The 24337-nt window shown below is 36.3% G+C and overlaps 1 protein-coding gene across 3 annotated transcripts in view; it reads left to right on the top strand.

Moving 5' to 3' along the window:
- Positions 1–24337, top strand: part of GHR (growth hormone receptor) — a 1761548-nt gene that overhangs the window by 236182 nt on the left and 1501029 nt on the right. For 2 of the 3 annotated variants that reach the window (XM_044069739.1, XM_044069749.1), the window contains exon 2: positions 19331–19438. The exons of the other annotated variant lie outside the window; for it this stretch is intronic. The gene's annotated coding sequence lies outside the window, so the exon portion shown is untranslated. The remainder of the gene's footprint in view (positions 1–19330; positions 19439–24337) is intronic. 3 annotated transcript variants of the gene reach the window in all.

Genomic DNA, 24337 nt, shown 5'->3' with positions numbered 1-24337 from the left:
TGGCAAAATGTCTTTTATGTATTCCTGTGTTTCTTTAGTTCTTCAAATTTTCTGCAACTTTGAGTGTCATATCTTGTACTGTTGTTGTTAGGAATCTGTGTCCATATCCCCAGTTTCTCTTTATTTCTTGAACTCACACACGCTTCTTCATCATCCCTTTCCACTTTGAATTACGACCTTCTGCTCGTGTTATATATACTAGCCTTACTGTGTAGCTCGAAAAATATCCCTTCAAATCAGATAATCCAAAACTTCTTTGTTCTCTTGAAAGGGTCAGCCTATCCCTCTTAATTCTTGCCCTCTTCCCCTTCCAGATAAATTTCTTCAACTCGTTAATTATTGCCCACAACTTCTCCTCTGGTTAATAAAAAATATGCTCGACTGGTATGTAAAACTAAAGGGACTAAAAACATTTTTGTGCTGTTATCTTACTGTCCATATCCATAAAGTTTCCAGTTTCTCAGTTTTTATATTCTGCTTTGTTTAGTTGCTTCCCTCATATCCTTAGCTGCCATAACAGAAATCTTTTTAATTCATATTACTAAGTAAGTCATCTTATTGTGTCTCCATAAATGTGGATATGAACCAATTTGTGAGTGGGAATCCATAAATGTGGATATGCCTGAACTAATTTGTGAGTGGGAATGTAATTTTCAGTTATAGCCTTTGTTTTATCTTCATTAATTTGTTGTTGTGTCTTTATCTTCATTAATTTAATACTCCAAAAAGACCTGAAGCTGTTCCACAACACAGAGATGTCCTTTTCTGAATTTGTCAAGTACAAGATATCATCTGCAAATAAAGGAACTTTTCTTGCTTACCATGCCAATTAGATCCTTGAATTTCTGAATCCCTTGTTTTCTTTGCAAGTGGCTCTAAGTATAAAGCAAATAATTAAGGGGAAAGAGGAAACCCTGTGTAAGTGTCAGTGGCATAGTAAGTAGCACACTACTTCTTGCTGCAGAGGAGTACGAGTTCTTTTCCCATGCCAGGTAGATGGATTGCTGACACTACAGTGTGTCATCCGTGAGAAGAGATGTTAAATCGAGGTTCCTTCTGGTTGAGTTGGTGGTAGCTCAGGTGAGTATAAAAAGATCACACAGCACCTATCAAAAAGAGTAGGGGAAATTCTCAGACACCCTTGCTAAATTTCTTCTAGTAGTATAAATACCACTTTAGGTCTTCCCTGAAGAGGCCACTAGCATAGTAGGGCTCACTGTTTGACAAAAGGATTAATAAAATAAAATTGTAATAGATAGAGAGATGAACTGTTTAAATGAGGGAGATGGCATAACGGTTAAGGTCTTCACCTAATAAACACAATGTGTACAGAGTTTGATTCTGACATTGGGTTATTGACTAAACTTAAAAATGGCCCTTCAAGGCAGTTAGACTAGAGTTCACCTATGCACACCCTTTACCGGAGAGGAACCCTCCCACTTTAATTGTGTTCTCCGAGCCTTAATATATCCTCTTAATTAGCCTTATTATTGCATCAGGAAATGCAAATGCTTCCATTACCCTACTCATAAAATTCCAGCGTATTCTGTCGAAATGCTTTCTCTGCATCAAGACCCACCAACAACAGTGTTGTTTTCTTCTATTCTGATTCTCTGTAGAGCATCACTGTTGTACTGATGTTCTCATGCTTGCCTTCCCACCACAAAACCACTTTGATCCATATTTATCAATTTTGGCAACACCTTTGCCAATCTTTTAGCTGCTGTAGACATAAACAACTTATCATGGTTTGGAATTGAAATTAGTTTATATGAAGCTATGTCTGAGGGTGGCCTAATGGTTAAGGTGTTTGCCTTACAAACACAAAGTGCATGGTTTGAGTCTCACAATGGATAATTGGCTAGGCTTAAAATGGCTCGCAAGGGCAGTTAGCTTAGTACTAATCTATGAACCTATGTTTTGTTTCTACCCTTTTTGGATAATACTGCAGCCACTGCTTTCTTCCAAGATGCTGGTTCTTTCTCCTCCTTTTTAAAGTACTATTAAACCAAATCTTGCAGATATTTCTCACTTTCTTTCCTCCTAACATTCGCAGGAATACCTTTTGTTCCTGGAGATGTCTCTGCAGATTTATTATACATCACCAATGTTATCTCATCTACTTCTAGATTAACTATTTGTTGTTGAGCCTCATCTTCCTCTAACCATGGCATAATTAAGTTATGGGCATTTCTATTTGATTTTCATAAATTTCTTCAGAAATCTGCCCTCTTTTGTTTTATATTCTTTTCTAGGTCCCCCAGTACATCCTCACTGTTTCAAATCAAGTTCCATTCCCCATCAGTAAGTAATATTCTGTACTGAAAGATGATTGTCAACAATATCTTCATAATAGCAGTTTTCTGGTAGAATATGAACACATACCAGTGTAATCCTTCTCCCTTGGCAGTTGCCCTTTACTGCCACAAATCTGCTATTATTGTCTTTTTTCTCCTTTACTGTAACTATTGGAACCCTTCTAGTAATTAGTCTTCCCTTTTTCTTTGGCCCTGATATTCTGCTGAATCTCCATTATGAAAGCCCCTTTCTGTCAAATTCACATGTTAATTTCTTTCCAGATGTGTCTCTCGCAGCATTTCTATTTTTACTCTGCATTTCTTAATATAATTTGATGCTCTTTGGGTATATTTATTTATTTGCTTACTGTCATTTGTGAACTGGATTATTCCAACTGAGCCAAAGGCCCATTTTCAGTGGAGACTGAAGGTGAAAAGCTCCAATTACAAATTACAGTCATAGAAAAAATAATTACAATCTTACAAAAAAGGGAAATTACATCTCAAAAGAGTCACGACAGCAGTAAAGTAGTTTCACACTAAAAATGCTTTGTTCAAAACCTGAAATTTAAAATAGTGTACAGTATATACATGATGGTGAGTAAACTGGGAGAAAAACATACGAGTATGTAGACCTAGAGGGGACAGGAGGAGGAAAGCCAGGGAAGAACAAAGTAGTTATTTACACAGAGGGAGCTGGAGGAGATTTCCAAGGAAGAGGGGTAAGCTGAGAAATTAAGAGATAAAATGGTGGGTACAAGGAAGAGGTTCTAAGAATTCAGGTAGGAGCTAGACATGGGCAGGACCAGGTGTTCTGTAGGTATTGCCTGAGTGCTAGTTTAAATTGTGATTTATTGGAGATACGTCTTATAATTTCAGGAAGGGACTTCCAGGAGTGAGCAACTGAGTATTTATATGATGATTTACCAATTTTTTAGAAGGTTTGTATATGTCCAGGAGGTGTTTATCTGATGAGCAAAGTTGACGTTGGGGGTTATATAGTGATATGAACTTGGAGACAGAGGGGCAGGATGTAGAGTTGTAGAGGACTGAGTGTATTATAAGGAGTTGTGGAAGAAGTTGATTTTTGAATTCAGGCCATTGTAAGGATTTCAGGGCAGGGCAGTGATGGGATTTATAAGGGAGGTTAGTAGCATGTTGAACTATTTTATTGTAGGTTTGTTCTAGTTTGCAGAGAAGAGAAGACTGAAGGTTAGTAAGAACAGGGGCATCATATAGTAGACTGGGTAACAGGAGAGATAAGGCTGAGGTGGGTTTTGAGGAGTTAGAAATAAATTTGTGGTCACTGTGTAAAAGGCCAAGTTTTTGGTGATTTTTTTTTTTTATGCATAAATTAATATGTATGTCGAATTTTAGTCCATCGTCAATGGTAATACAAAGTAATTTAGTATGAGGATCGGGTTTGATGATGGTGTTGTTGAGGGAAGTGATGGAGAAGGAGAATTTGTAATGTGAAAGTGTTTTTGGAAGGAATAACAAGAGTTTAGTTTTTTTGGGGTTTAGTGTTAGTTGAATGTTTGTGATCCAGGTCTCTATGAAGGTGAAAGTATCTTGGGTATGTGAAAGGAGTTCAGGGATGGTGTTAGCTGTGGTTATGACAGTGGAGTCATCAGTATATTGTAGGAGGGTTGAGAGGTTAGTACCGGAGTGCAAGTAATTGGTAAAAATGTTGAACAAGAGGGGACCCAGGATAGAGCCTTGGGTAACTCCAATGTTGATGGGCAGAAAAGGAGAGATAGTGGCTTGCCAGCATATAAATTGAAGTCTGTTTGATAAGTAACTGGAGAACCAGGATATTGAAAGGGGTAGAGGTGAAGGCCTGAATGTTGAGTAAACAGTTTAGAGTGGGAGACTGTATTAGAAGTTTTAGAAAGTTCGAGAAGTAGACTGGAGAAAAGAAGGTTGTTATCATGGGCTTCTGCCACTGTTTGAGTGAAAGAGAGAAGTGCAGTAGAGGTGCTGTGGTGCGGTTTAGGTCTAAAGCCATGCTGAGAGGGAGTTGGGAGATTATTTTCAAACAAGTATTTGAGTAGCTGTGAGTGAATGCATTTCTCAAGTATCTTGGACAGTGGGTAAAGTATAGCTATGGGATGATAGTTGGAAGGGTCAGTGGAGTTACCTCCCTTGTGTAGTGGGATTGTGTAAAAGGGTTTCCATATGTTAGGGATGATAGCCTCAGTAATAGAGCGATTTTATAAGGATAGAAATAGGGTAGGCAACTGAGCTGGCAGCAATTTTAAGAAAGTGGGGGGTAGATTGTCAATGGAGAGCATGGTTTGAGTTTGTTCAAAAACGGATTTGATAAAGTAAGTCGGAACAGGATGAAAGGAGAAAGTATTAGAGGAAAATGGACTGTGAGGTAGGGGGCAGAGAAGAGGGGGTTGGGACAGTGTTGTGTTAGTTTTTGAATTGTGTCTAGAGTAGCTGTTTCTGTGGGAGTATCGTGAGGGAAAGGGTTGGGGTAGGAAGGGTTCTGGGGTGGAGAGTGCGTTTGAGAGTAGACCAAAACATTTATACATTCCAGTATACTATAAGTAGAGTAACCATTATGGTAAAAGGCTATTATTTTCACTTGTTATACACGACAGTTAAAGTTTAACAGGCTGAAATTTTATACAGAAAAAACAGTAATACGGACTGGTTGAAAAACGTTTTACTGAAGAAAGAATAAAATATGTACAAACGTATAACACAAAATCGAGTAATCCAATTCCAATAAGCGCTTTCATTTGGCTTGTACCAAACTTTTTCAAACAAGTAAAACATCACTTCCTGTTAAATAAATAGGATTTGTCAGTGATGTAATAATTTAATTAAAACTAAACCCTTGAAGAAACAACACATAACCCAAAATAGTATATTTTATTTATTTATTTATTTATTTGCAGTTGGTTAGCCAGGATAGTCCATTGGGCCAAAATAACCCAATTTAGTTATATATATAAAATTAATATATCAACAAATGACTGAAAAGTCAATAAAAACATAAAATCATGTGAACATGTAAAACATATAACCAAGCAGTGTTCAAACCTAAAAAAATGAACCGTAAGAGATATATATATAATCAATGCTATAACCCACTCATTTTTACAAAGCAATGCTTTATATGACTTTAAACGTCATTCACTAGCAAAATAAATGTGCATACGCGAAGTGTGCTCGATGAAAAATATTATATAGTAATGTACATTTTAAATTAGTCACATTAAATACTAAAAAATGTATATATAATATATAAATATATGATCAAATACAAATATATGTATTATATTACCTTATAAATAAACTCCATAAGCGCAATTTTAACTCTACAGTGTGCGCTTTAATGCAATGTCTAAAATCTGTAAACTGGTCATGACAATATCAAGCGAAAGTGTGCAAACTAATGTAATATGGTGTATTAAATAATACATGTTATATATATAAATTATTAAAATCAGTATAGGACTAAAAATATTTTTTTATATAAATTAAATATAAATAAAATATAACGAATGTATATAAAATATATGTGTGAAAAATGTAATTAACATAAATAACTATATATTAAATTAATATGTGTTAAATATATATAAATATATGTATGTATATGTAAAATGCTTGTATTCTCAAAAATAAAATTTGATTATTGAAATTTTGTTACAATCATAAATAAATTACAAAAAATATTCCAATAAATAATGAATAGTAAGTATATATATATATATATATATATATATATATATATATATATATATATATATATACACAACATTATCTCGCTAAAGATTTTAGTTTCAAAATACTAGCTATAGAAATAGCGCTATTCATGCCTGGCCAGTTGTGTGTGTTTAGCCTTATTTGCCATTCTAATTCAAGCCTTTCAAGGAATAGTTGCCATGCACCACCCCTTACATCCATTTTTAGAACATCTAAAACTACAAATTTGAACGAATGGGATGGGTGTGTATTTATATGTTTTGCCAAAGCATTTAATTAATTTCCATCAAGTATTGCTCTGATGTGTTCACCAATACGTTCCTTGAATCTTCTTTCTGTTTTACCTATGTAAAACATAGTACAGGTACAGCATAAAGCACAGTAAACCACCTTTTCACTAGTGCAACAGGCTTTTTCTTTTAAACGAATATTTATACCATTGATTTTTACCTCATTCGTTTCGAACACATAAGGGCAATATTTACATCTACCGCATTTAAATGTTTTCCCATATTTAGTAATTTGTATATGTTCCAAACGTTTTTTCAAGTTTGTACCCCTTTTGTATACTATTGATGGGCTGCTATCAAAGTAATCATATAAGAATGGATCAGCCACAATCAGTTGCCAATTTTTCATGAGAATATTATTAATAAAAACACTATCAGAATTGTAAGTAGTGATAAAGCTTCTAGAAAAGTTTTTACCTTCTATTATAATTGATTTATTAGGACTATTTTGGATAACACCAGTGAAGTCTGAAGTCCCTTTTTCTCTATTCAAAATAATTGTATTATTTCCCCCATTAAATTTGAGTTAACAGTAACTGTTGAATTTAATAATGGTTTAAAATGTAAATTATCACGTTTAATTATTATTTCAGACATCACATTATCTATCATTCTATCTGGGTATCCTCTGTTTTTAAACATCTCACATAAATACAAACGTTACCTTTTAAAACCATCTCTGTTGCTTACCATTCTGGAAGCCCTTACAAATTGGCCTTTTAAAACTGCTTTTTTTTGGGTGTAAGGATGGCAACTATCAAAATGTAAGAAGCTATTACTATAAGTCTTCTTATGAAATATTTTGCATGTGAATCCCTTATTAGTATAGTCTTTTTCTAATAACACGTCAAGAAAGGCTATAGAATTTTTATTTGATGTAGCTGTAAATTTTAAAAAGGAAGTTGTTGAATTAATATATAATAGAAATTCATCCATTTTTTTCTTCACTTCCACACCATAAAATAAATATATTATCTATAAAACGCAAATAAGTTTTACAATAATTAAGAAATGTAGAATTAAAAACAAGTTTTTTCTCCCAAATGTACATTACTATATTTGCGTAGAGGCCCCCACATGGGGACCCCATAGCTACACCTTTGTTTTGTAAGTAAATATTATTGTTGAAAAATATAAAATTATTTCTTAAAATAATATCTAATAATTGATCAAATAAATTAATTCTATTTTGTGTTAAACCTTTTTCTTCTAAAAATAAAATAAACCACTCCATACCTAGTTCATGAGGAATAACTGAATATAAATCTTTAACATCAATAGTAACAAAAATATCATTCTCGTTGTAAATAGTGGACCCTATAATGGTCAAAAAATCCCAAGAATCTTGCAATAAATGCTCTTCAGTCTGTATATAAGTTTTTAAATTACTGTCAATAAATTTAGCTATTGGATTAGTAATAGATCCTTGGGCATCGACAATTGGTCTAAAAGGGGGTTTGTTTAAATCTTTATGAATTTTTGGGACTCCAAACATAGTCAGAGTCCTAGGTTGACAAACATTCATGTAATTAAATTAATCAATATTAATATCCCCTTCAATAAACATATCATAAAGGATCCCTCTAATACGCCTATAGGCACCATTCAATTCATTAATGGAGCTCATTTTGTATGTTTTACTATTTAAGATGTATTCTAATTCAGTGTTATAATCATAAGAATTGAAAATTGTCATACCCCCTCCTTTATCTGGTTTTATAAGTCTGATGTTTTTTGATTCAGTTAAGCTGTTTAATATATTATGTTCAATTTTTGTTAAATTGTGCCTTTTATTCTTTGTACCAAATACATCAAGGGCATGAAAATCCAGTTCACATAGTTTTTCAAAGGTTTCCAATGTTGGATGTAACGGGGGTTGTAGGAACTGGAAACATAAAATGGCTTGGTTATCTGTTCTGTATTATGAAATAATAAACTTAAATTTAATTTTCTAACAAACCTTTTTAAATCAATTATAGAATGCACAATATTCATGTTTTTACTAGGAATGAAGGTTTGTCCTCGTGACAACAGATCACAAATATTGTTGTCAAAGGAATAGTCAGAATAGTTGTACACAATAAAATCTTTAGTAGTGCTGGTATATATAACTGGCCCAATAGTAGCCAGTAGTTCCCTCACTGGTGACCTCTCCATTGGCCCCTGTGATTGTTGTTTCTCCCCCTGGAAAAAGTCCCTCGAACATGGGCTTGGTTGTATTGCCCCCAATTTCTTCGCTGGTTCTGATGTTGAAAAGTTTGCTGATGTTGCATTAATCTTTCAGACCTCTGCAATGGTGGGAATGATTCTGTTTCTAAATAATCAATTTCTTCCAAATCACAATCCTCACTATTTGCATTCAAGTCAGTATTAGTTTCATTTCCCCCATCATGGGCTGTCAGTTTATGGCCCCATTGTTGGGAAATGGGGGGTGGGGTAAGCCATACCCTGTCCATAAGCATTCAGGTTGCGGTCTAGTTTTTTAAGCTTCCTATCTTTGATTATTTTCATTTTTCCATCAATAAATTTAAATATGCGTTGATAATCAAAGTCATTATTTGTGAAAGCTGAATCCTTTTTTACCACTACATCCAATTTGTTGGCTTGCTTTGTCAACAATTCAATGTTTTTTTTATTATCGCATATAACCATATTCATATAGTCTGTACCAAACTTGTCGAATAACTTAATTAAATCAATGTGTAAAGATGAGTTAGCTATCAATCCAGAAGGAAATCTCCACACACGTAAACCTTTTGGAACTATTTTTTTCTTTATGCATTCTTGGAAATAATTGTTATCCATCTGCAATTTTTTGATTTTTAACAAAACATAGTCTAATTCAGCCAATTTATCATTAAATATTCTAGGCGTACCTGTAGTACCATTCGTTGTAAATGGAAAGCCACTACTACTATTTAACCAAGAAGAAAATTCATCATTTCGTGTTGTGTTTAAAACCACTGAAGTAGACGATTGTTCATTGTTGCCAACATCGTTACAATTCAAGGAAGTGGAGAGCCTCCCAGTTGACTCCCCCAAATTAGCCCCGTTCATTCTAACCCGCTTGTGGATATTAAGAGAAAGGTTTGAATACTGCTCAAACTACGTTGTTCTAGTCTGTCCATTCTGTCAGTTAATTTCTGTATCAGCTGTGTCAAGCTGCCATGCATGTTTTCCGGTGCTGTTTCCATCTCCGTCTCGGCCATATCCAAACGTTGTAAAACTAAGACAATAAGAGCCAACGAAACTAACAACCAGAAAAAATAGTAATATGGACTGGCTGAAAAACGTTTTACTGAAGAAAGAATAAAATATGTACAAACATATAACACAAAATCGAGTAATCCAATTCCAATAAGCTCTTTCATTTGGCTTGTACCCAACTTTTTCAAACAAGTAAAACATCACTTTCTGTTAAATAGGATTTGTCAGTGATGTAATAATTTAATGAAAAATAACCCTTGAAGAAACAACACATATCAACCCAAAATAGTATATAAAATTAATATATCAACAAGTGACTGAAAAGTCAATAAAAACATAAAATCATGTGAACATGTAAAACATATAACCAAGCAGTGCTCAAACCTAAAAAAATGAACCATAAGAGATATATATAATCGATGCTATAACCCACTCATTTTTATAAAGCAATGCTTTATATGACTTTAAACGTCATTCACTAGCAAAATAAATGTGCATACGCGAAGTGTGCTCGATGAAAAATATATAGTAATTTACATTTTAAATTAGTCACATTAAATACTATAGCATAGATTATATATATCTCTTACGGTTCATTTTTTTTAGGTTTGAACACTACTTGGTTATATGTTTTACATGCTCACATGATTTTATGTTTTTATTGACTTTTCAGTCACTTGTTGATATATTATATACTATTTTGGGTTGATATGTGTTGTTTCTTCAAGGGTTTAGTTTTAATTAAATTATTACATCACTGACAAATCCTATTTATTTAACAGGAAGTGATGTTTTACTTGTTTGAAAAAGTTTGGCACAAGCCAAACGAAAGTGCTTATTGGAATTGGACTACTCGTTTTTGTGTTATATGTTTGTACATATTTTATTCTTTCTTCAGTAAAACGTTTTTCAGCCAGTCCGTATTACTGTTTATTCTGGTTGAAATTTTATACAGTTTCTTTTATTCTCCATTTGACCCTCTCTCTCATTTTTCAAGACATTTTGCTTTAATGATGACTCTCAAACAAAAGACTAAATATATTTTTAGAATACCCTGATCTGCTGTTAGTTTTGTATGTTTGTTCTACGTTATGTAAATTTTCAAGAAATGAAATTTAACCCCCAGGTAGGAACAATTACACCAAAATGACAACAGCACCCTCAGGCATAACATAATCTAAAATTATGGCTTCTTGTGCTAAAGCACATTACAACCTGTGTTCCCACTTACACTGATTGCTGTCTGTTCTTTTCTGTATTCCCCTCCCATGTGTGAAAAACTGCTTGTATGCTTTCAAAAAAATTTAACTTTAGCATTAAAGAAATTGCATTTGCTACCTTTAAATAAAACTAAATTGTACACTATTCTGTTAAATAGACTGAAGTGTTAAGGCTTCTGGGTTGTCTACTATCTCTTATTCACTTCACATAATTTTAAACTTTTATTTTCCCCAGAACTACTTTTTTGGATTTTCCTCCGCAAAGAATGCACAGAACTCTTAAGATTAATTACTTGCATCTACATTCAGCTCTTCTCTATGTAAAAGTAGTCAGCATTGAAAAAAATAAACAGCTAACAACATTGCAGATGTGTGAAGTAATCTTTGTAAATTTCACTTGGAGCAGAATTTACAGAATTCTCCTGGCCAACTGTCTGTATGTGCAGACTTCTTGTCTATTACTGAGGGCATGTAGTAATTGGGGAAAAAACATGCTAATATCTTTTTAAATGCAAAAAATAACATTTTCCATGACATTCATCATTTTATCTTATGTTCAAGCCTGTTTGCTTTTGAAACAAAAACTTGGTTATAGCTTAAGCTGAGGACATAATATAGACAGCAACCCTTGTAAAGAAACAAGGGAAATTATCTTAGATCTACATATGATATGATGTAATATAATATAAAACAATATATGATGTAATATAATCAGTACACTTTTATGCCCCACAGCCACCTTGCCAGTGCAAAAATCACAGCATTATATTAAGTTAAATTTGTTTCTCCTCAGCCTTTCTTATTTTGTTAATGGTGTAAACAGATATTTTTTATAATTAAGAATTATGATTGCAAGATTCCACCCATGTTTAAAATAACCTTGATTGCCTATTATATAAAACTGCTTTACAATGTAACATACAGTTTATATCATGAAATGTTTCTTACAAATACTAAGAACAAAATTGTTTTAGCTACTACTTTCTCCCCTTTAGTGTTCTTGTAAATAATGACAAAGTATGGGATATGGTTTACAGTCCTCCCACAAGTTTAACAAAATCAACAAGATTATAGTCTTTTTTGGCCTCTTTTTCTTGCAAAACCACAGTTTACAAATGTGACTGATGCTTTATAATTTGCCATTTATTCACTAATTTCTGTGTTGTTGGTCTTCCTGATAATGACCATCTCTCAACCCCTGACTCTGGTTCAAGTACAAGGTTCTCCTGATTTTTCTAGTCAACTGCTATGCTTTTCTGTGTCTTGAGCTTTTTCCTTTTTGGAACACTGGAAAAAGATTAATTGGCAAGGTCTCTATATGAGCTTTATTGTCAGAAGAATGAGAAGCAGAGTTCAGTTTTTGTTGGATAAACTTTTTAATTTCCTCCTTTGCTTGTTCCACTTCAAGAAATGTCTTTATCCCCCTGAAAAAAATACTCTGAAGACAACTGGATACAGCACCTTGAATCTCACACCTGCTTTTTGACATTGCCTGATTGCTGGGATAGGTTCATAGGTAGGTACTAGGTTATCTGGCCGAGGGCATTTATAAGCCTAGCCAGAGTGTGTCTGCTTTCACTGCCCCATTGATTAATTAACTGATCCTCTGTCAAGTAGAGCCAGTGAAGTGATCCCAGGGGTGTATTTTCTGTTACCCATCCACTCGTCAAGGTTTCTTTTGAAGAGTGTTAGTGTGGGGCTCTGCCTAATGTAGTTTGGAATTTTATTTCAAAGCATGGGGAGTCTCTGGAATCTATCCCTCCAGCATGTTCTATTTATTGTTGTGGCGAGGTTTAGTTAGGATTGGCTAGGATAACTTTGCTTTTCTTTTGCCTTGTGCACAGTAAATAATCATGTTCCACGTATACTCTGCCCTCTCTCAGATTGAATAATCTTCCTTCTCACCATGGTTTTGTTAGGATCAGCTCCTTCTGCTGTTATCTTTAGTAATGTAGGTCTTGACTGCTTTTGCTTGGCCAAGTTTGGAATATACTCCCGATCTGCATTTTCATTTAACAAATCCTGCTGTGGAACACCAGTCAAATTGCTTATTTATTCTGTCATAAAATTAATACAGTTTATTCCTTCTAGTTTCTTTGTACAGCAGAATATCTCAGGTTTTCCCTGCTAACTGTATCTTCTGACTCTACCATTTTTTTAAACCTCTTTTCTTGAGAAACATTATACTCTGTCAGACTACTTCACCATCATCTGATTTTTGCATTTTTATCAGATCTAAAACTTCAGATTTTTCTAGTCTTTTGATATTTGAGTTGACATATTCATGTAGTGCTGCATTTAGTTCTATTACCTCGGAGTACATTTGATTTATTTTTTCCTCTAAATTACTGGAAGCCTTCACTTGTACCAAAGCTGAAAGTTGAACTCCTTTTTGCTAAACAATTGCAGAATTCTTCTCAGCCAGTATTTTGTCTCCACCCTTTCTGGTAGATTTTTCTTTGTGGTTCTTTACAATTTCTTCTTTGCTGGCATCCAGACAGTGTCCTTACTGGACTGTAGCTGAATTTTACCCAAACTGAATTTAAGCTGGATCAGTGTGTGGCCATGTCAAAGTCCTGATTATTTATTTTGAGTGCTTTTATTGAAGTAAACAATCTAGGCAAAGATACTTCGGTTGATATAGAGATTAAAGTGAAGCAGATACATACAAGATCAGCCCACCAAACATTTACTTTGTGAATGTAAGCTACAAGTTGGAAACGTACAATAAATAGAACTGTCATGTATAATAGTTGAGAATAACAAGTTTTTTATTATCGGAATGTCCTGAATTAACACAGAACATCATTTTACAGGTGTAGACAAAAAGTAAAAAAGTATAACATTATGTTAAGAAGTGTAGGGTGCAGATAGCGATGTTAATAGGAAGAAGATGCATTTAGATAGAAATGAGCACGTGACTTTGGCAAAAGGATTTCTTAGTAGACCTTCAACAGAATGTCATGGATAAAGGAAAAGGAAGTAGTACTGATGATTAAGAAAGGGGCTTTATTATTAGTAAGAGAAGAAAAAAATCATGCTAGATTTGTGGAAGTAAAGATTTATTGGCAGGTAGTAGGCTTATCATGGCATGCATTCGTATTCCACTTAAAACTACTGTAATGGAGCTTTGGGTAATATTGCGAGAAGTAAGCTTTCATTAGGGAATATTATTTATGGGTAGGGACTGAAACCTGATTTGCAGTACTGAGGATGTATAATTGACCTAGAAGAGAAAATAAAATAGAGTGGAGCTCTAAAGAGAGAGATGAGAATGTTTGGAACAGAAGATGAGAGTTTAGCAGTAGGATCTCTGATGGAATTTGCATATTCATAAACACTAAAAGGAGCTGAGCTTTCAGCAAAAACATCATCAGGGTGAAAAATTCTCAAGTGATTTATTTCTGGTACCTCGGCCTTTCGCCTTCAAAGGAATACTGAACGTCATCACACCCCCTATTTTATATCATCCAAATACAATTATGGTTAATTAATACACTTCATTCAATTAATCCTGTAATTGAACATCAAGAACATCAGCAGCTTGATGCTTAAATATATTGGTTAAAGGCACGACAAATGTATGCAAACAGTAACCATTCACAATGTAACTCATTTTACATGCAACTTGATATAAAAGCACAGTAATATAAAGTGCATATTATTTAAATATTCATGTTCCCACTGCATAGATTTTATAAACACCTTTTTAAAAAACACAGTAAAAAAACATCTGGATTATACACATTATTAATCTAGCATGTTTATGCATGTTTATGCAATCAAACATTCATTTTTCCATACCATATTCTACAAGGTTAAATTCCTGTCAACGTTCATGCCCCTGGGTTGAAGTTTTCTAAAGTTTATTATCATTTTATATTCCAATTTGTTGAGCTCATTCCTGAAATTTCCCCCATTTTCCATAAATGGACGTGCCAAAACACTAAAAAAACATACTTTTACTCCATCCTCCATGGGCAGATAAAAATGTTCTGCTACTGGGCTCAAATAGTTGCTTTTCCTAATATCCCCTAGGTGCTCCATAATCCTCACTTTTGACTTTCCTTTTAGTTTGCCCTATGTACCACTTCACTTTTTCACAACCACAACCTGTAATATAAATAACCCCCTGTGAGTTACAATGGAAGCCTTCCCTGGCTTTATACAACTTACCATTGATTTTAGACGCATCATGATTATAAAGTGAAATGCAAGAAATGACACAAGTTTGGGTCACATATGTTTTGAATTTGTTGAACAGGTGGGTGAAAAAACGAAAATGATAGTGTTGATCAGAAAATTGTTGGAAATAACGCAGATGGTGATGAAATGGGAAGTCAGTATGAGGAGAGCAAGAAAGAATTGAAAGAAGAGAAATAACAGAATGAGGTAATTCAAGAACAGAGTATTAATTATGTAACAGTGGGATTATGTAGCAAGTTGGGGAAAATTACAGCAGTAGGAACAGAAAAAAACTGAATTGTTAGTAGTGGATGAAAAAGAAAAGATAGGAAGTAATTAGCTGGTAAAAAAGAAGAACATTTAGAAATAATTATGTTGGCTAAAGGGTGAAGGATGGGAAAAGAAAGAAAATCTTTTGCCAAAACTTAAAAAGGAAAATAAAATAATTATAAGTGTTAAAATATTAACAGCTTAAATGATACAAGAAGATTGTGTTGTAGAACGGTATGCACTGTTAGACGCGTTATATCGGTATTAGACACTAGACTTATATAAGAAGATATAAGCATGCAGAATGGAAAAATATGAAGGCGTAAAATGCTATGGAATCAAGCTTTTAAGAATCACTGGGTATGTACCTACATATACAAGATAAGGAGAAGTCTGATGACATTAAGCCTTATGTGATGCTGAATATGAGCATAATTACGTTAGAGGATTTCGCCTTTGATCTTAGGAAAAGAAATGTAAAGGTTTCACAGGATGTTCAGGAATTTCAGATTCTGTTAAAATTTGAACAACTACGGCATGGTGAAGAAGGACCACTTTACAGTAGAATAGATTTGTCATGTTAGAAGGTATGTATGAGTATTAGCTAGATCTAGAAAAAAGGTTTTGCAGACCATTTCACAGTATGAATGAGCACTGGGGAAAATGACAGAGGAATAAAAGTGGGGAAAATGACAAAGGAATAAAAGTGGAGAAGGTATTAATGCTTGCAGGGAAGCAGGCAGCTTGGGAGTTCTTGAGAGGTAGGTGATGCAATTTTAGGCACATCATCCATGTTACAGTGAGGCCTGTTTATAATCTTCGACAGAGCAGTGCTTGCGTTTTAATTATAAAAATAGTATATTTACAAGTAGAGAGATGGTGTATATAAAGGAGAATAAAAACAGAAGTATCAGAATACGAGTTCTCAGTAAGTGATTTGCTCTAAAATCTCTTACATCACCGTGAGAGTCGTGATGGAATGATAGAACTCTCTTAATATGTATCGGAGGCTCTGAGGCAGATGTGAATCTAGCCTTGAGCAGCATTCTGCCATCACCAAGCCATCACCAAGCCACAATGCAAACAGAAGGTTTTGACTTTAACAACTGGCTTAGTGTCTGCTGTCACTCCAAGGGTACACTGTATTTGTCAGCCTGGGAGGAGATAGTAGACAGTCCAAACTGCTTTGCCAGAAATGGTCGGCACCTATCCCCCCCAAGGCATATATTGGCTAGATCCTTGTCCATCCCCATACTACAATGTCAGTTTTCTAAACTTTGCAACAAAATGAATGAGAATCCAGATAATAAGAAAGGTATTGCTGGTCAATGGTAGGAGGTTTAAGAAAAAAAAATCCACTACAAACACAACTGGAGCTTTTCTTCCCGGGTCTCCACTGAAAACGGGTCATGTTGGCCCAGTGGACTTCCCCGGTACCCAAACTGGAAATAAAATAAATAAATAAACTTACCATGGAACAAATCAATATAACTGTTGTCAAGGAGCTGTCTCAAGACCAGAGAGAGCACTCAATCATCACAGATTTTCAATACCTACCCATCCTTTCATTCAGGACTATGCCATTTGATGAAGACAGTAAAAGTGGTGATCCCTCCCTATTCATAAAAAAAAATTTCATCTGCAGACTAGTTAGACAGGATGATTAACTGGAACTCCTCCACATCCAACTGGATATTAACAAAATCCGTTGTCATATCCTAGCTAACTATAGAACTGTTCAGTAGCTCCCAGTGTCCATACCTCCTACTTAACCTGTATGGGGTCGCTATGCATTAAGCCAAACACCATTCCCCTAATGAACTTCAACTAACCCTCCATTAACTTGGAGACTAAAACATTCTCAAACACATATGCAAAGAAATTACTGGACTTCATTAAAACAAACTGTTTAAACCAGTCAGCCTGCACCCCAACCAGGGGCCATAAAATCCTGGATTTGGTTCTTACCAATATGAGGCAGCTTTGTTCCCCACCATTTGAAACTTCCTACCTGGTCAAATCTGACAGCAGATCAGTAATATTCACCTTAAGATTGACGTCAGAAGCATCTTCCAATACCACTGTACTTGGACATTATGCCAAGACTAATCTACTAAAACGGAGTCATGACCTGGCTAAATTCAAAAGCCCCTTCCATTTTGACAACCCCACTGCTTATGCAGAGTCATTTACTGACAAATTCTATGCACATGTAAATAGTTGCTTAGAAGCATCTGGCCCACTCAAAAGTCAATACAATTCAACATTTTAAAATAAACCCCTATGGTGGGAACCCTACCATGAACAGGCACAGTAATAAAGGAAGAAAACTCATTGCAAGCAGAACTAACTCTCAGTATGCCAGTAGCACTCCTGCTAATCTTAACAGAGAAATTGGGGCCTTTATTAAATCCACCAAAACCAGATATGAAGTAAAAATAGCCACGCAGGTGAAGGATGACCACAAAGCCTTAACAATGTTAGAAATCTCAGAAAGAATGACCAGCACTGCCAAGAGCTAATAATAAAGGATGTCGCATACTCAGCCTCAGAGTACATAGCCAGTCTTCACATGGACAAATTTAGTTCATACTTCATCCCCCTCTCCCATCATATGTACACAGATCACATACCTGCTTCTACATTCCATCTCAAATCTTCTAAGAACGAGCTCTCAAGAACACTACTACAGTGGGGCCAGATAACATACAGGACTGCCTGCTGGTCAGTCTTAAATATGACTTGTTAGATGACCTACAGAGGTTTAGTGTTGGCTGCCAAATTTGCTTTGTGCCAGATGAATGGAAGACAGCAATAGTCACGTGGCATCAGCAGACCCTGAGTATTTATAAACCCATAAGCTTGGTCAGCCTCGTCTGTAAGGCTATGGAAAGGATCATAATGGAATTAATAAGTAGGGATCTAGGTAACCCACAAACTGTCAACTCAAGCCAGTTTGGGTTTGTTAAGGGCAAATCCTGCCTAATTTACTGGGTTGACAGCTTGGAGAAGGTTACTGAAGCAATGGATGAGGGCAGATCAGTACCTTGCAAAGACATTTGACACCATCCCACACTTGCGTATTGTAGATACTCTCCCAGTTAAATGTAAATCCCTGTGTAACTCACTGGACAGCAAATTTGCTGACAAACAAAACCCAAGAAATTTGAATGGGTGGCTCTACCTCCTCCAAAAAAAACTGCCACTAATGGTGTACCCCAGGGTTAAGTCCTTGCACCACTCCTTCATGGCATGTACTTCTTGGATGTCAAAACAAATGTCAAGGGTTTATGGCTGACTCTGGCAGTTTATGATGGCACCAAGAGGATCCTTCCCAAACAAATAGCTGGTATCAAAAATATTTCTATGGAACAGTCTTCCAGTTTACATAGAGTGGAGTAAATCTCTTAGTCTATCAATAAAAAAACGCATCTAGGACAAATTTCCCAAAGGCAGAGGGCATCTCTTTCTGGTATATCAGTATATGTGAGTTTGTATATCAGACACTTAATGCAAATTTTGTCAATATTTCGGTAAGAAAGCACTACACATTAAGTGAGTTCTCATATTGAAGCAGACATCCAGATGGACAAATTCTCTTCTGATTTTTAAGTCTCCAGCTTGTATGGCTCCTGAAATATTTTCACATTTTGCATAAACTTTGCAGTTCATGCCAGTTGAGAAATCAAAATTTTAAGTTATGCTGAAGTGTTTGTGTTTTTACCCTGTGTATACTTGTTCTGCTTTGAGTTATGAGCATTTGTTTCATGTATGGTGTTACAAATGGCCTTTGTACAGAACAGATAGGATACATCAGTGTTCCTTTGACGGAAGTTCTAGCCAGCATTCCTCAGCTCCTGTGGTTTGAATGTTGCATTTTTTGTTTGTTTTAATACAGTAGCTTAAAATGTACTTTCTTCATTGGTTTAATAGGTATCAGTTTTTGTGAATGTATCTGACTTACAACTTTTTGCTTATTCACCCTAGGAAAACTGTTGTTTTGAAAACTGGTGTGACAGTTAAGTAATACATGCATGGACGACAGACATCAGGAATGTACAGTTAAACTACGTTATTGACAAAAACATACACATTTTGGTTTAATTACCACTTACTTTTTGTTTTTCTTCTTTTGTAGTACTTTTACTGATTTCAGACTGCTTCGTGGTTTCTCCCAGGTGTCTGGGAACTCAAGATGAGCATTCAGTATGTGATGTTTAATATATCTGCTGCTTTGTGCTGAGAGGTAATACTTCCTTTTTCCCTATCTGATGGTTCTCTTGCTTAGTAACTGTCACATTCATTCTGATAGCTATGTTAAGCATGTATCAGAAATGTACGTTTTTTGAGCACTACTGAAATCAAATTAAGCTGTGATGTGAAGTAGCTGCAAGTTTTAAGTAAAGAAGAAAATCTGTTGCAAGGGGTGTCTGGACATAGTTACTGCTGTTTGTTGCCATCTTTAATCTCTGCTTTTGCAGAGGATCCAGTCGTACAAACTGTTCTACACTGATTGCTTTCATTGCGGTGATTCTTTTCTCCTTTTTTTGTTGTCACAGCACATTATGAGAGGGCAGCAGATTCTGTCACTCATGAAAATATCCTTGGTACTAATTGTACATCTGTCATCTGCAGCACACTTAGAATGAATTAAGGCTACCACAGACTGTGAACGTCAGGTTAACTACTATGCTTAGTATCTACTCTGTATGACAGTTTTAAGATCCTAGGTATTGGAGCACAAATGCAGTAGGAAGACAGAAGTTATTTACAAATATTCTACCATTTGGCCTGTGTGCAAGACATTCTTAGCAGCTTGCCCAGGTATCAACATTCTTGTGTTTTAGGTATGCTTCTTCACCTAAACCAGAGAAAAAGGCTCAAAAGAAGCTGACCTCTCAGGATCTTTGTGTCAGACTAAAAGATTTACAGTCATAACTATAGAAGTTAATGTACATCTGCTTTTTAATAATTTTAACATATTCAGTACAATATTTTCATTTGCATCTGCAAATAATTTGACAGAATGTTTGTGTTTTGTTTTGCCAAAATTAAGTCAGTGGTGTTGGTAATTGCACCTCTCTTGAATGTTTAAGTACATGGGTATCTACTTTGATTTCAGTCTCATCTTTAGCCACCATGACTTGCTCTTCATTAGATCGCATAAGAAAATCGGCCTGTGCTATAAGTAGATTATTTTGCCCTGAAGCAAGCCTTTCTGTTGTTTTTGGCTGCTCTCTTGAGCTTCCATAGTAAGAGAAACAAAAATAACTTCATGTACTTTTACTTACTATAAATGATAGCTTTTGTTGCACAAAAAAAGGTGGTTACTCAACAGTAAGGTCTCCTAAATGTGTTCTTGCGGCTAATTGTTGTTTGTGTTTCACATTCTTACCGTAATTGTGTGATACTCAGCTGACCCTTAATGTTAACCTTACTTGGTTTGTATTGGAAAAGGGGTCCATTTGATTCACATCAATTATATGGGTATCAAGTAAAGTAAGTCAGTTTAAATGAAAGCAGTGATTGCATCACATAGTACATGTAGAAGGTATGTCTGCCAGACATTAGGATCTGCTGACAAAGCCAGTTCTTTCCTTCAGTTTGCTCCTGAAGATTGTCCCTACAGTATCAGGCAGTCATACTCCTGCCAACATTAAAGAAAGAGATTGTACTTAGTACTACTGAAGCAAAGCAGATAGTTGCCATGACTGCCCCCGTTATCCTCCTGTGTTGCTGAGCTTCAGCTATACTACTATGAACACTGTTGCAAAACCCTCCTCCATTCTAGGTTTGTTTACCCTTCTGCAGGCAGGAGAAATCCTGTAGTATGTCTTACAACAGGGAGGTGATTCCCCTCTTCAGGGAAGGAGTGCCTTATGGCAATGGCATCTTCCTTTATACGATCAGTTGTCTGTATTCAAGGATAGGGTCAGGAGGCAAGGATTATAGATAGATGCAACCTAGGTATTGGGGATTTTTAGCTATCTGGGTGGGGAAGTCATATGCAGAATGCGTCATATTTTTAGTATTGCAAGCTGCAGTGCACCTCTAGTCCCTCCCAACTACCAGAAAGGTGACTGCCTTCACATTCGGGTTACACCTACCAACCTCCACCAAGAGATGCCTGATTACAACCAAAAACCTAGGCCTACCCATGCATAAACTGACTCAAACCAATATTTCCCATCATCCTGAGTTCTTCCACTGCCTAAGTTGTTGGTTGAACTCTGGCTTTCTGGGTTGCGGTCAAAGCTTCATTCCAGTATGCCGCGGAGATAGGATAAAAAGAAAGTGTTTTAATTAGCCTGCTAAAGCTCTTGTGAGAGAATGTTTTATAAATATACATTTTTGTGTGAATATGTGATTTGCAGAGATCTGTATATTTCTTCATGAAGTGCACTGAACCTGCAATGTAAACAACCCTTCTCAGAGTTTAAAATTCTTAGAACTGTTACCTTGAGACGTCCTATGCTAATAGTATCCCAAGCAGAGCTGCAGGTGACACTTGTTGTTATAATAAGAGATCCAGCTTTTATAACCAGCAGGGATCAGTGGTGCTGCAGGTATTAGGGGCGCATGACAGATAAAATCTCTGTTGGGAACCAGACTGCCTCCTGCCTCATTTGATGCGTGTAACTTCATTTTTCCAAGGCGTTGAGGTGTAAATTATTTATTTTATTATTTTGTACTTGCTGTGTTTGTTTCCTTATCAGATTCGGCTTTCTGCTTTGTCAGGAAGCTTACTTTTCCTTCTGGACTGTTGGACCGGGGCCCTTTCTCTCATAGTATCCTAGCCTTTGTTTAGACACTTTGCCAGCAGTCAGACTGTTCTACTTGCCAAGGCACAATTCATGTTTCATTTGTCTCGGCAGGGTAAATGACGCTTCTAAATATTCCTTTAGTCAGGAATTTAGTCAAACTACCAGGCATGGTGAAAAATTAAGAGCAGAACTTTTGAGCTAGCCCTCTCTGCTCATTTATTTGATTCAGCGTAGTAGAAGAGTAGCTCTTCTCAGCTGTTATCCAGTAACATGTCTGTTTCAGCACAAGGAGTTTGTTTATTCCTTTTCTAATAAAGGCATTTTTCTGACATGTTTTTTAAGCGTGAGTCTCTTTCTCCACCTCCATCAGTAATGGAATGCGTTTCCTTGCAAACGTTTAATTACAGAGGCAGGTTCTTACTCTGCAGAATCTTTTAACAGTTCAACAATAGTAATTGTGGACTCCATCACTTTGTGTCCTTCTCTGTGTATGTACAGCTGATTGACACCAGGCCTGCTTACCCCTAGGGCTCTTCACTGCCCTGAGTTGCATGTTGTGGATTGTGAGGTAGAGGAAGTTATGAAGGCCCAGGGCTGTAGATCAGGTGCTCCCTCACAAATGTCCTGTGTGGAAGGATGTCACATTTGTCTTTGCTTGTGTCAGGAAGAGTTTCTCTCTAATTCCATCAATGGCACCATTTTTTTGACTGTTGCCAGCACTGCTGAGTGCTGGCCATGGTATCTGCATCTGTCTCTGTACAACTCTGGCACCCTTTTATCTGTTGTCTGTCATCTACCAAGTACTTGTTTTGCCAGTGCAGTCCTCAGCAACATCTTCTCTTCTGTCTGTTTTTCTGGTGTGTGCTCCAGTACTAGAATTCCTGACACAGAATTTGTGACCCACTCACTTTGGGATTCCCTTGATGCTGACATTCCAGTATTGATGGTCCTTGACTATGCCTCTGGAATTTGGGTAGAAGGATGAAACATGGTCTCAATTTGGCCTTTAAGAAATTCTCACAGCAAGGTCAGGGTTCCTCAGGTGTTCCAAATGAATCCTATATTCTTCAGATTCCAAACCCAGTGGCTTAGTCAGATAAACCTTTACCGGGAGTCCAGTGATCAGAGTTCCTTTAGCAGCTTGAGTGCATGTTGGAGCTGGCAGTGAGGGTGAAGAAGACTGATGAAGTTTAACTTGTTCACCTGTCAGTGGGGGAAGCTTCATGATGTCCATGATGGGGTCCCTGTTGAAGACAAGGGATTGCAAGGGATGAGATGTGTCTGAAATGGAGGGGGGGTATGGTCAGTGGATTAAATCATAAAGACACACGAACATCCATTGCTGCCCTGGCTCAGTGATATGGGGGACTGATTATGTACTGCATCCTAGGTGGCTGAGGTTCAAGTTGTGACTTCCGTACTGGAGGAACTAGTCAGGGAGAAGGAAGAGTGAATGAATGGGCTTGGCTTTCTCGCTTCTGTCAGGGAGAAGGTAGGGGTTATGTACATTTAGACACATTGGGCAGTGCTGACTTCCTGTTTTAGACCTGGAAGCTTACTGCTCAGACCTCCGGGGGGACGGGGAATGGGCAGGAATGTTTTACAGGAATATCCCTTGTGGAAGTAGAGACATCTTCTAATGTCATCCCATTGCATGTCTGTGACTTGTCCGGTTCATGAATTAGATTCTGGGGAAACTAAAGGAGAACACTTTGAACCATCCCTGATGGTGGCTGAATTATGGCCCCTCTTGGCTGACCATCATCCAAGTGGTAAAGAATGAATAGACTAATTGCTTATGGAGGGGGCTGATCAACAGATGGTGGGTGCAAAGAGAGAAAAAAAACATGCATTGTTTTGGCCCATTGCATGCCTAATCCCTTTCACAATATATTTAAGTGCAGAGGATGGTGTGTGCTTAATGTACACCATTCTAATCCAGTACCATATAGATGACCATACCCACTCCCTGCTCACACAGTTCAAACTCCAGGGATTGAGTGGGCCATAAAACATTTGTTTTAGGGACATAATTATATGCGCTAAGCATTTGTTGAAGAGACTGGAACAAAATAAAATATTCCAAGCCTCTGCCAAAATACCCAAAACGGCATTAACAAAAAACTAAACTCAATGTTTCTCCTTTGGACTTAACTCTCACTGTCAATGGAATCAGGGGCATTGCAGTAGGCCTGTTTCTACTATTTACATTAAAAAAGCCATTTTTGGTCTGTATTGCAAATATGCCGCGGTGGTACGGCGGTAGCATTTTTACCTCACAGCAAGAGGTTCTCCCATTTGTTTCTCGGCTTGGCTTGGGAGTGCCTTCTGTGTGGAGTCTGCATGTCCTCGCCGTGGATGGGTAGCGTTCAAAAGATATG

This window comes from Protopterus annectens, chromosome 1.part0 (assembly GCF_019279795.1).
Source record: "Protopterus annectens isolate FY-2018-M chromosome 1.part0, PAN1.0, whole genome shotgun sequence".
In the NCBI taxonomy this organism is placed as follows: Eukaryota; Metazoa; Chordata; order Ceratodontiformes; family Protopteridae; genus Protopterus; species Protopterus annectens.
This window is presented reverse-complemented; position numbering and strand designations above follow the sequence as displayed.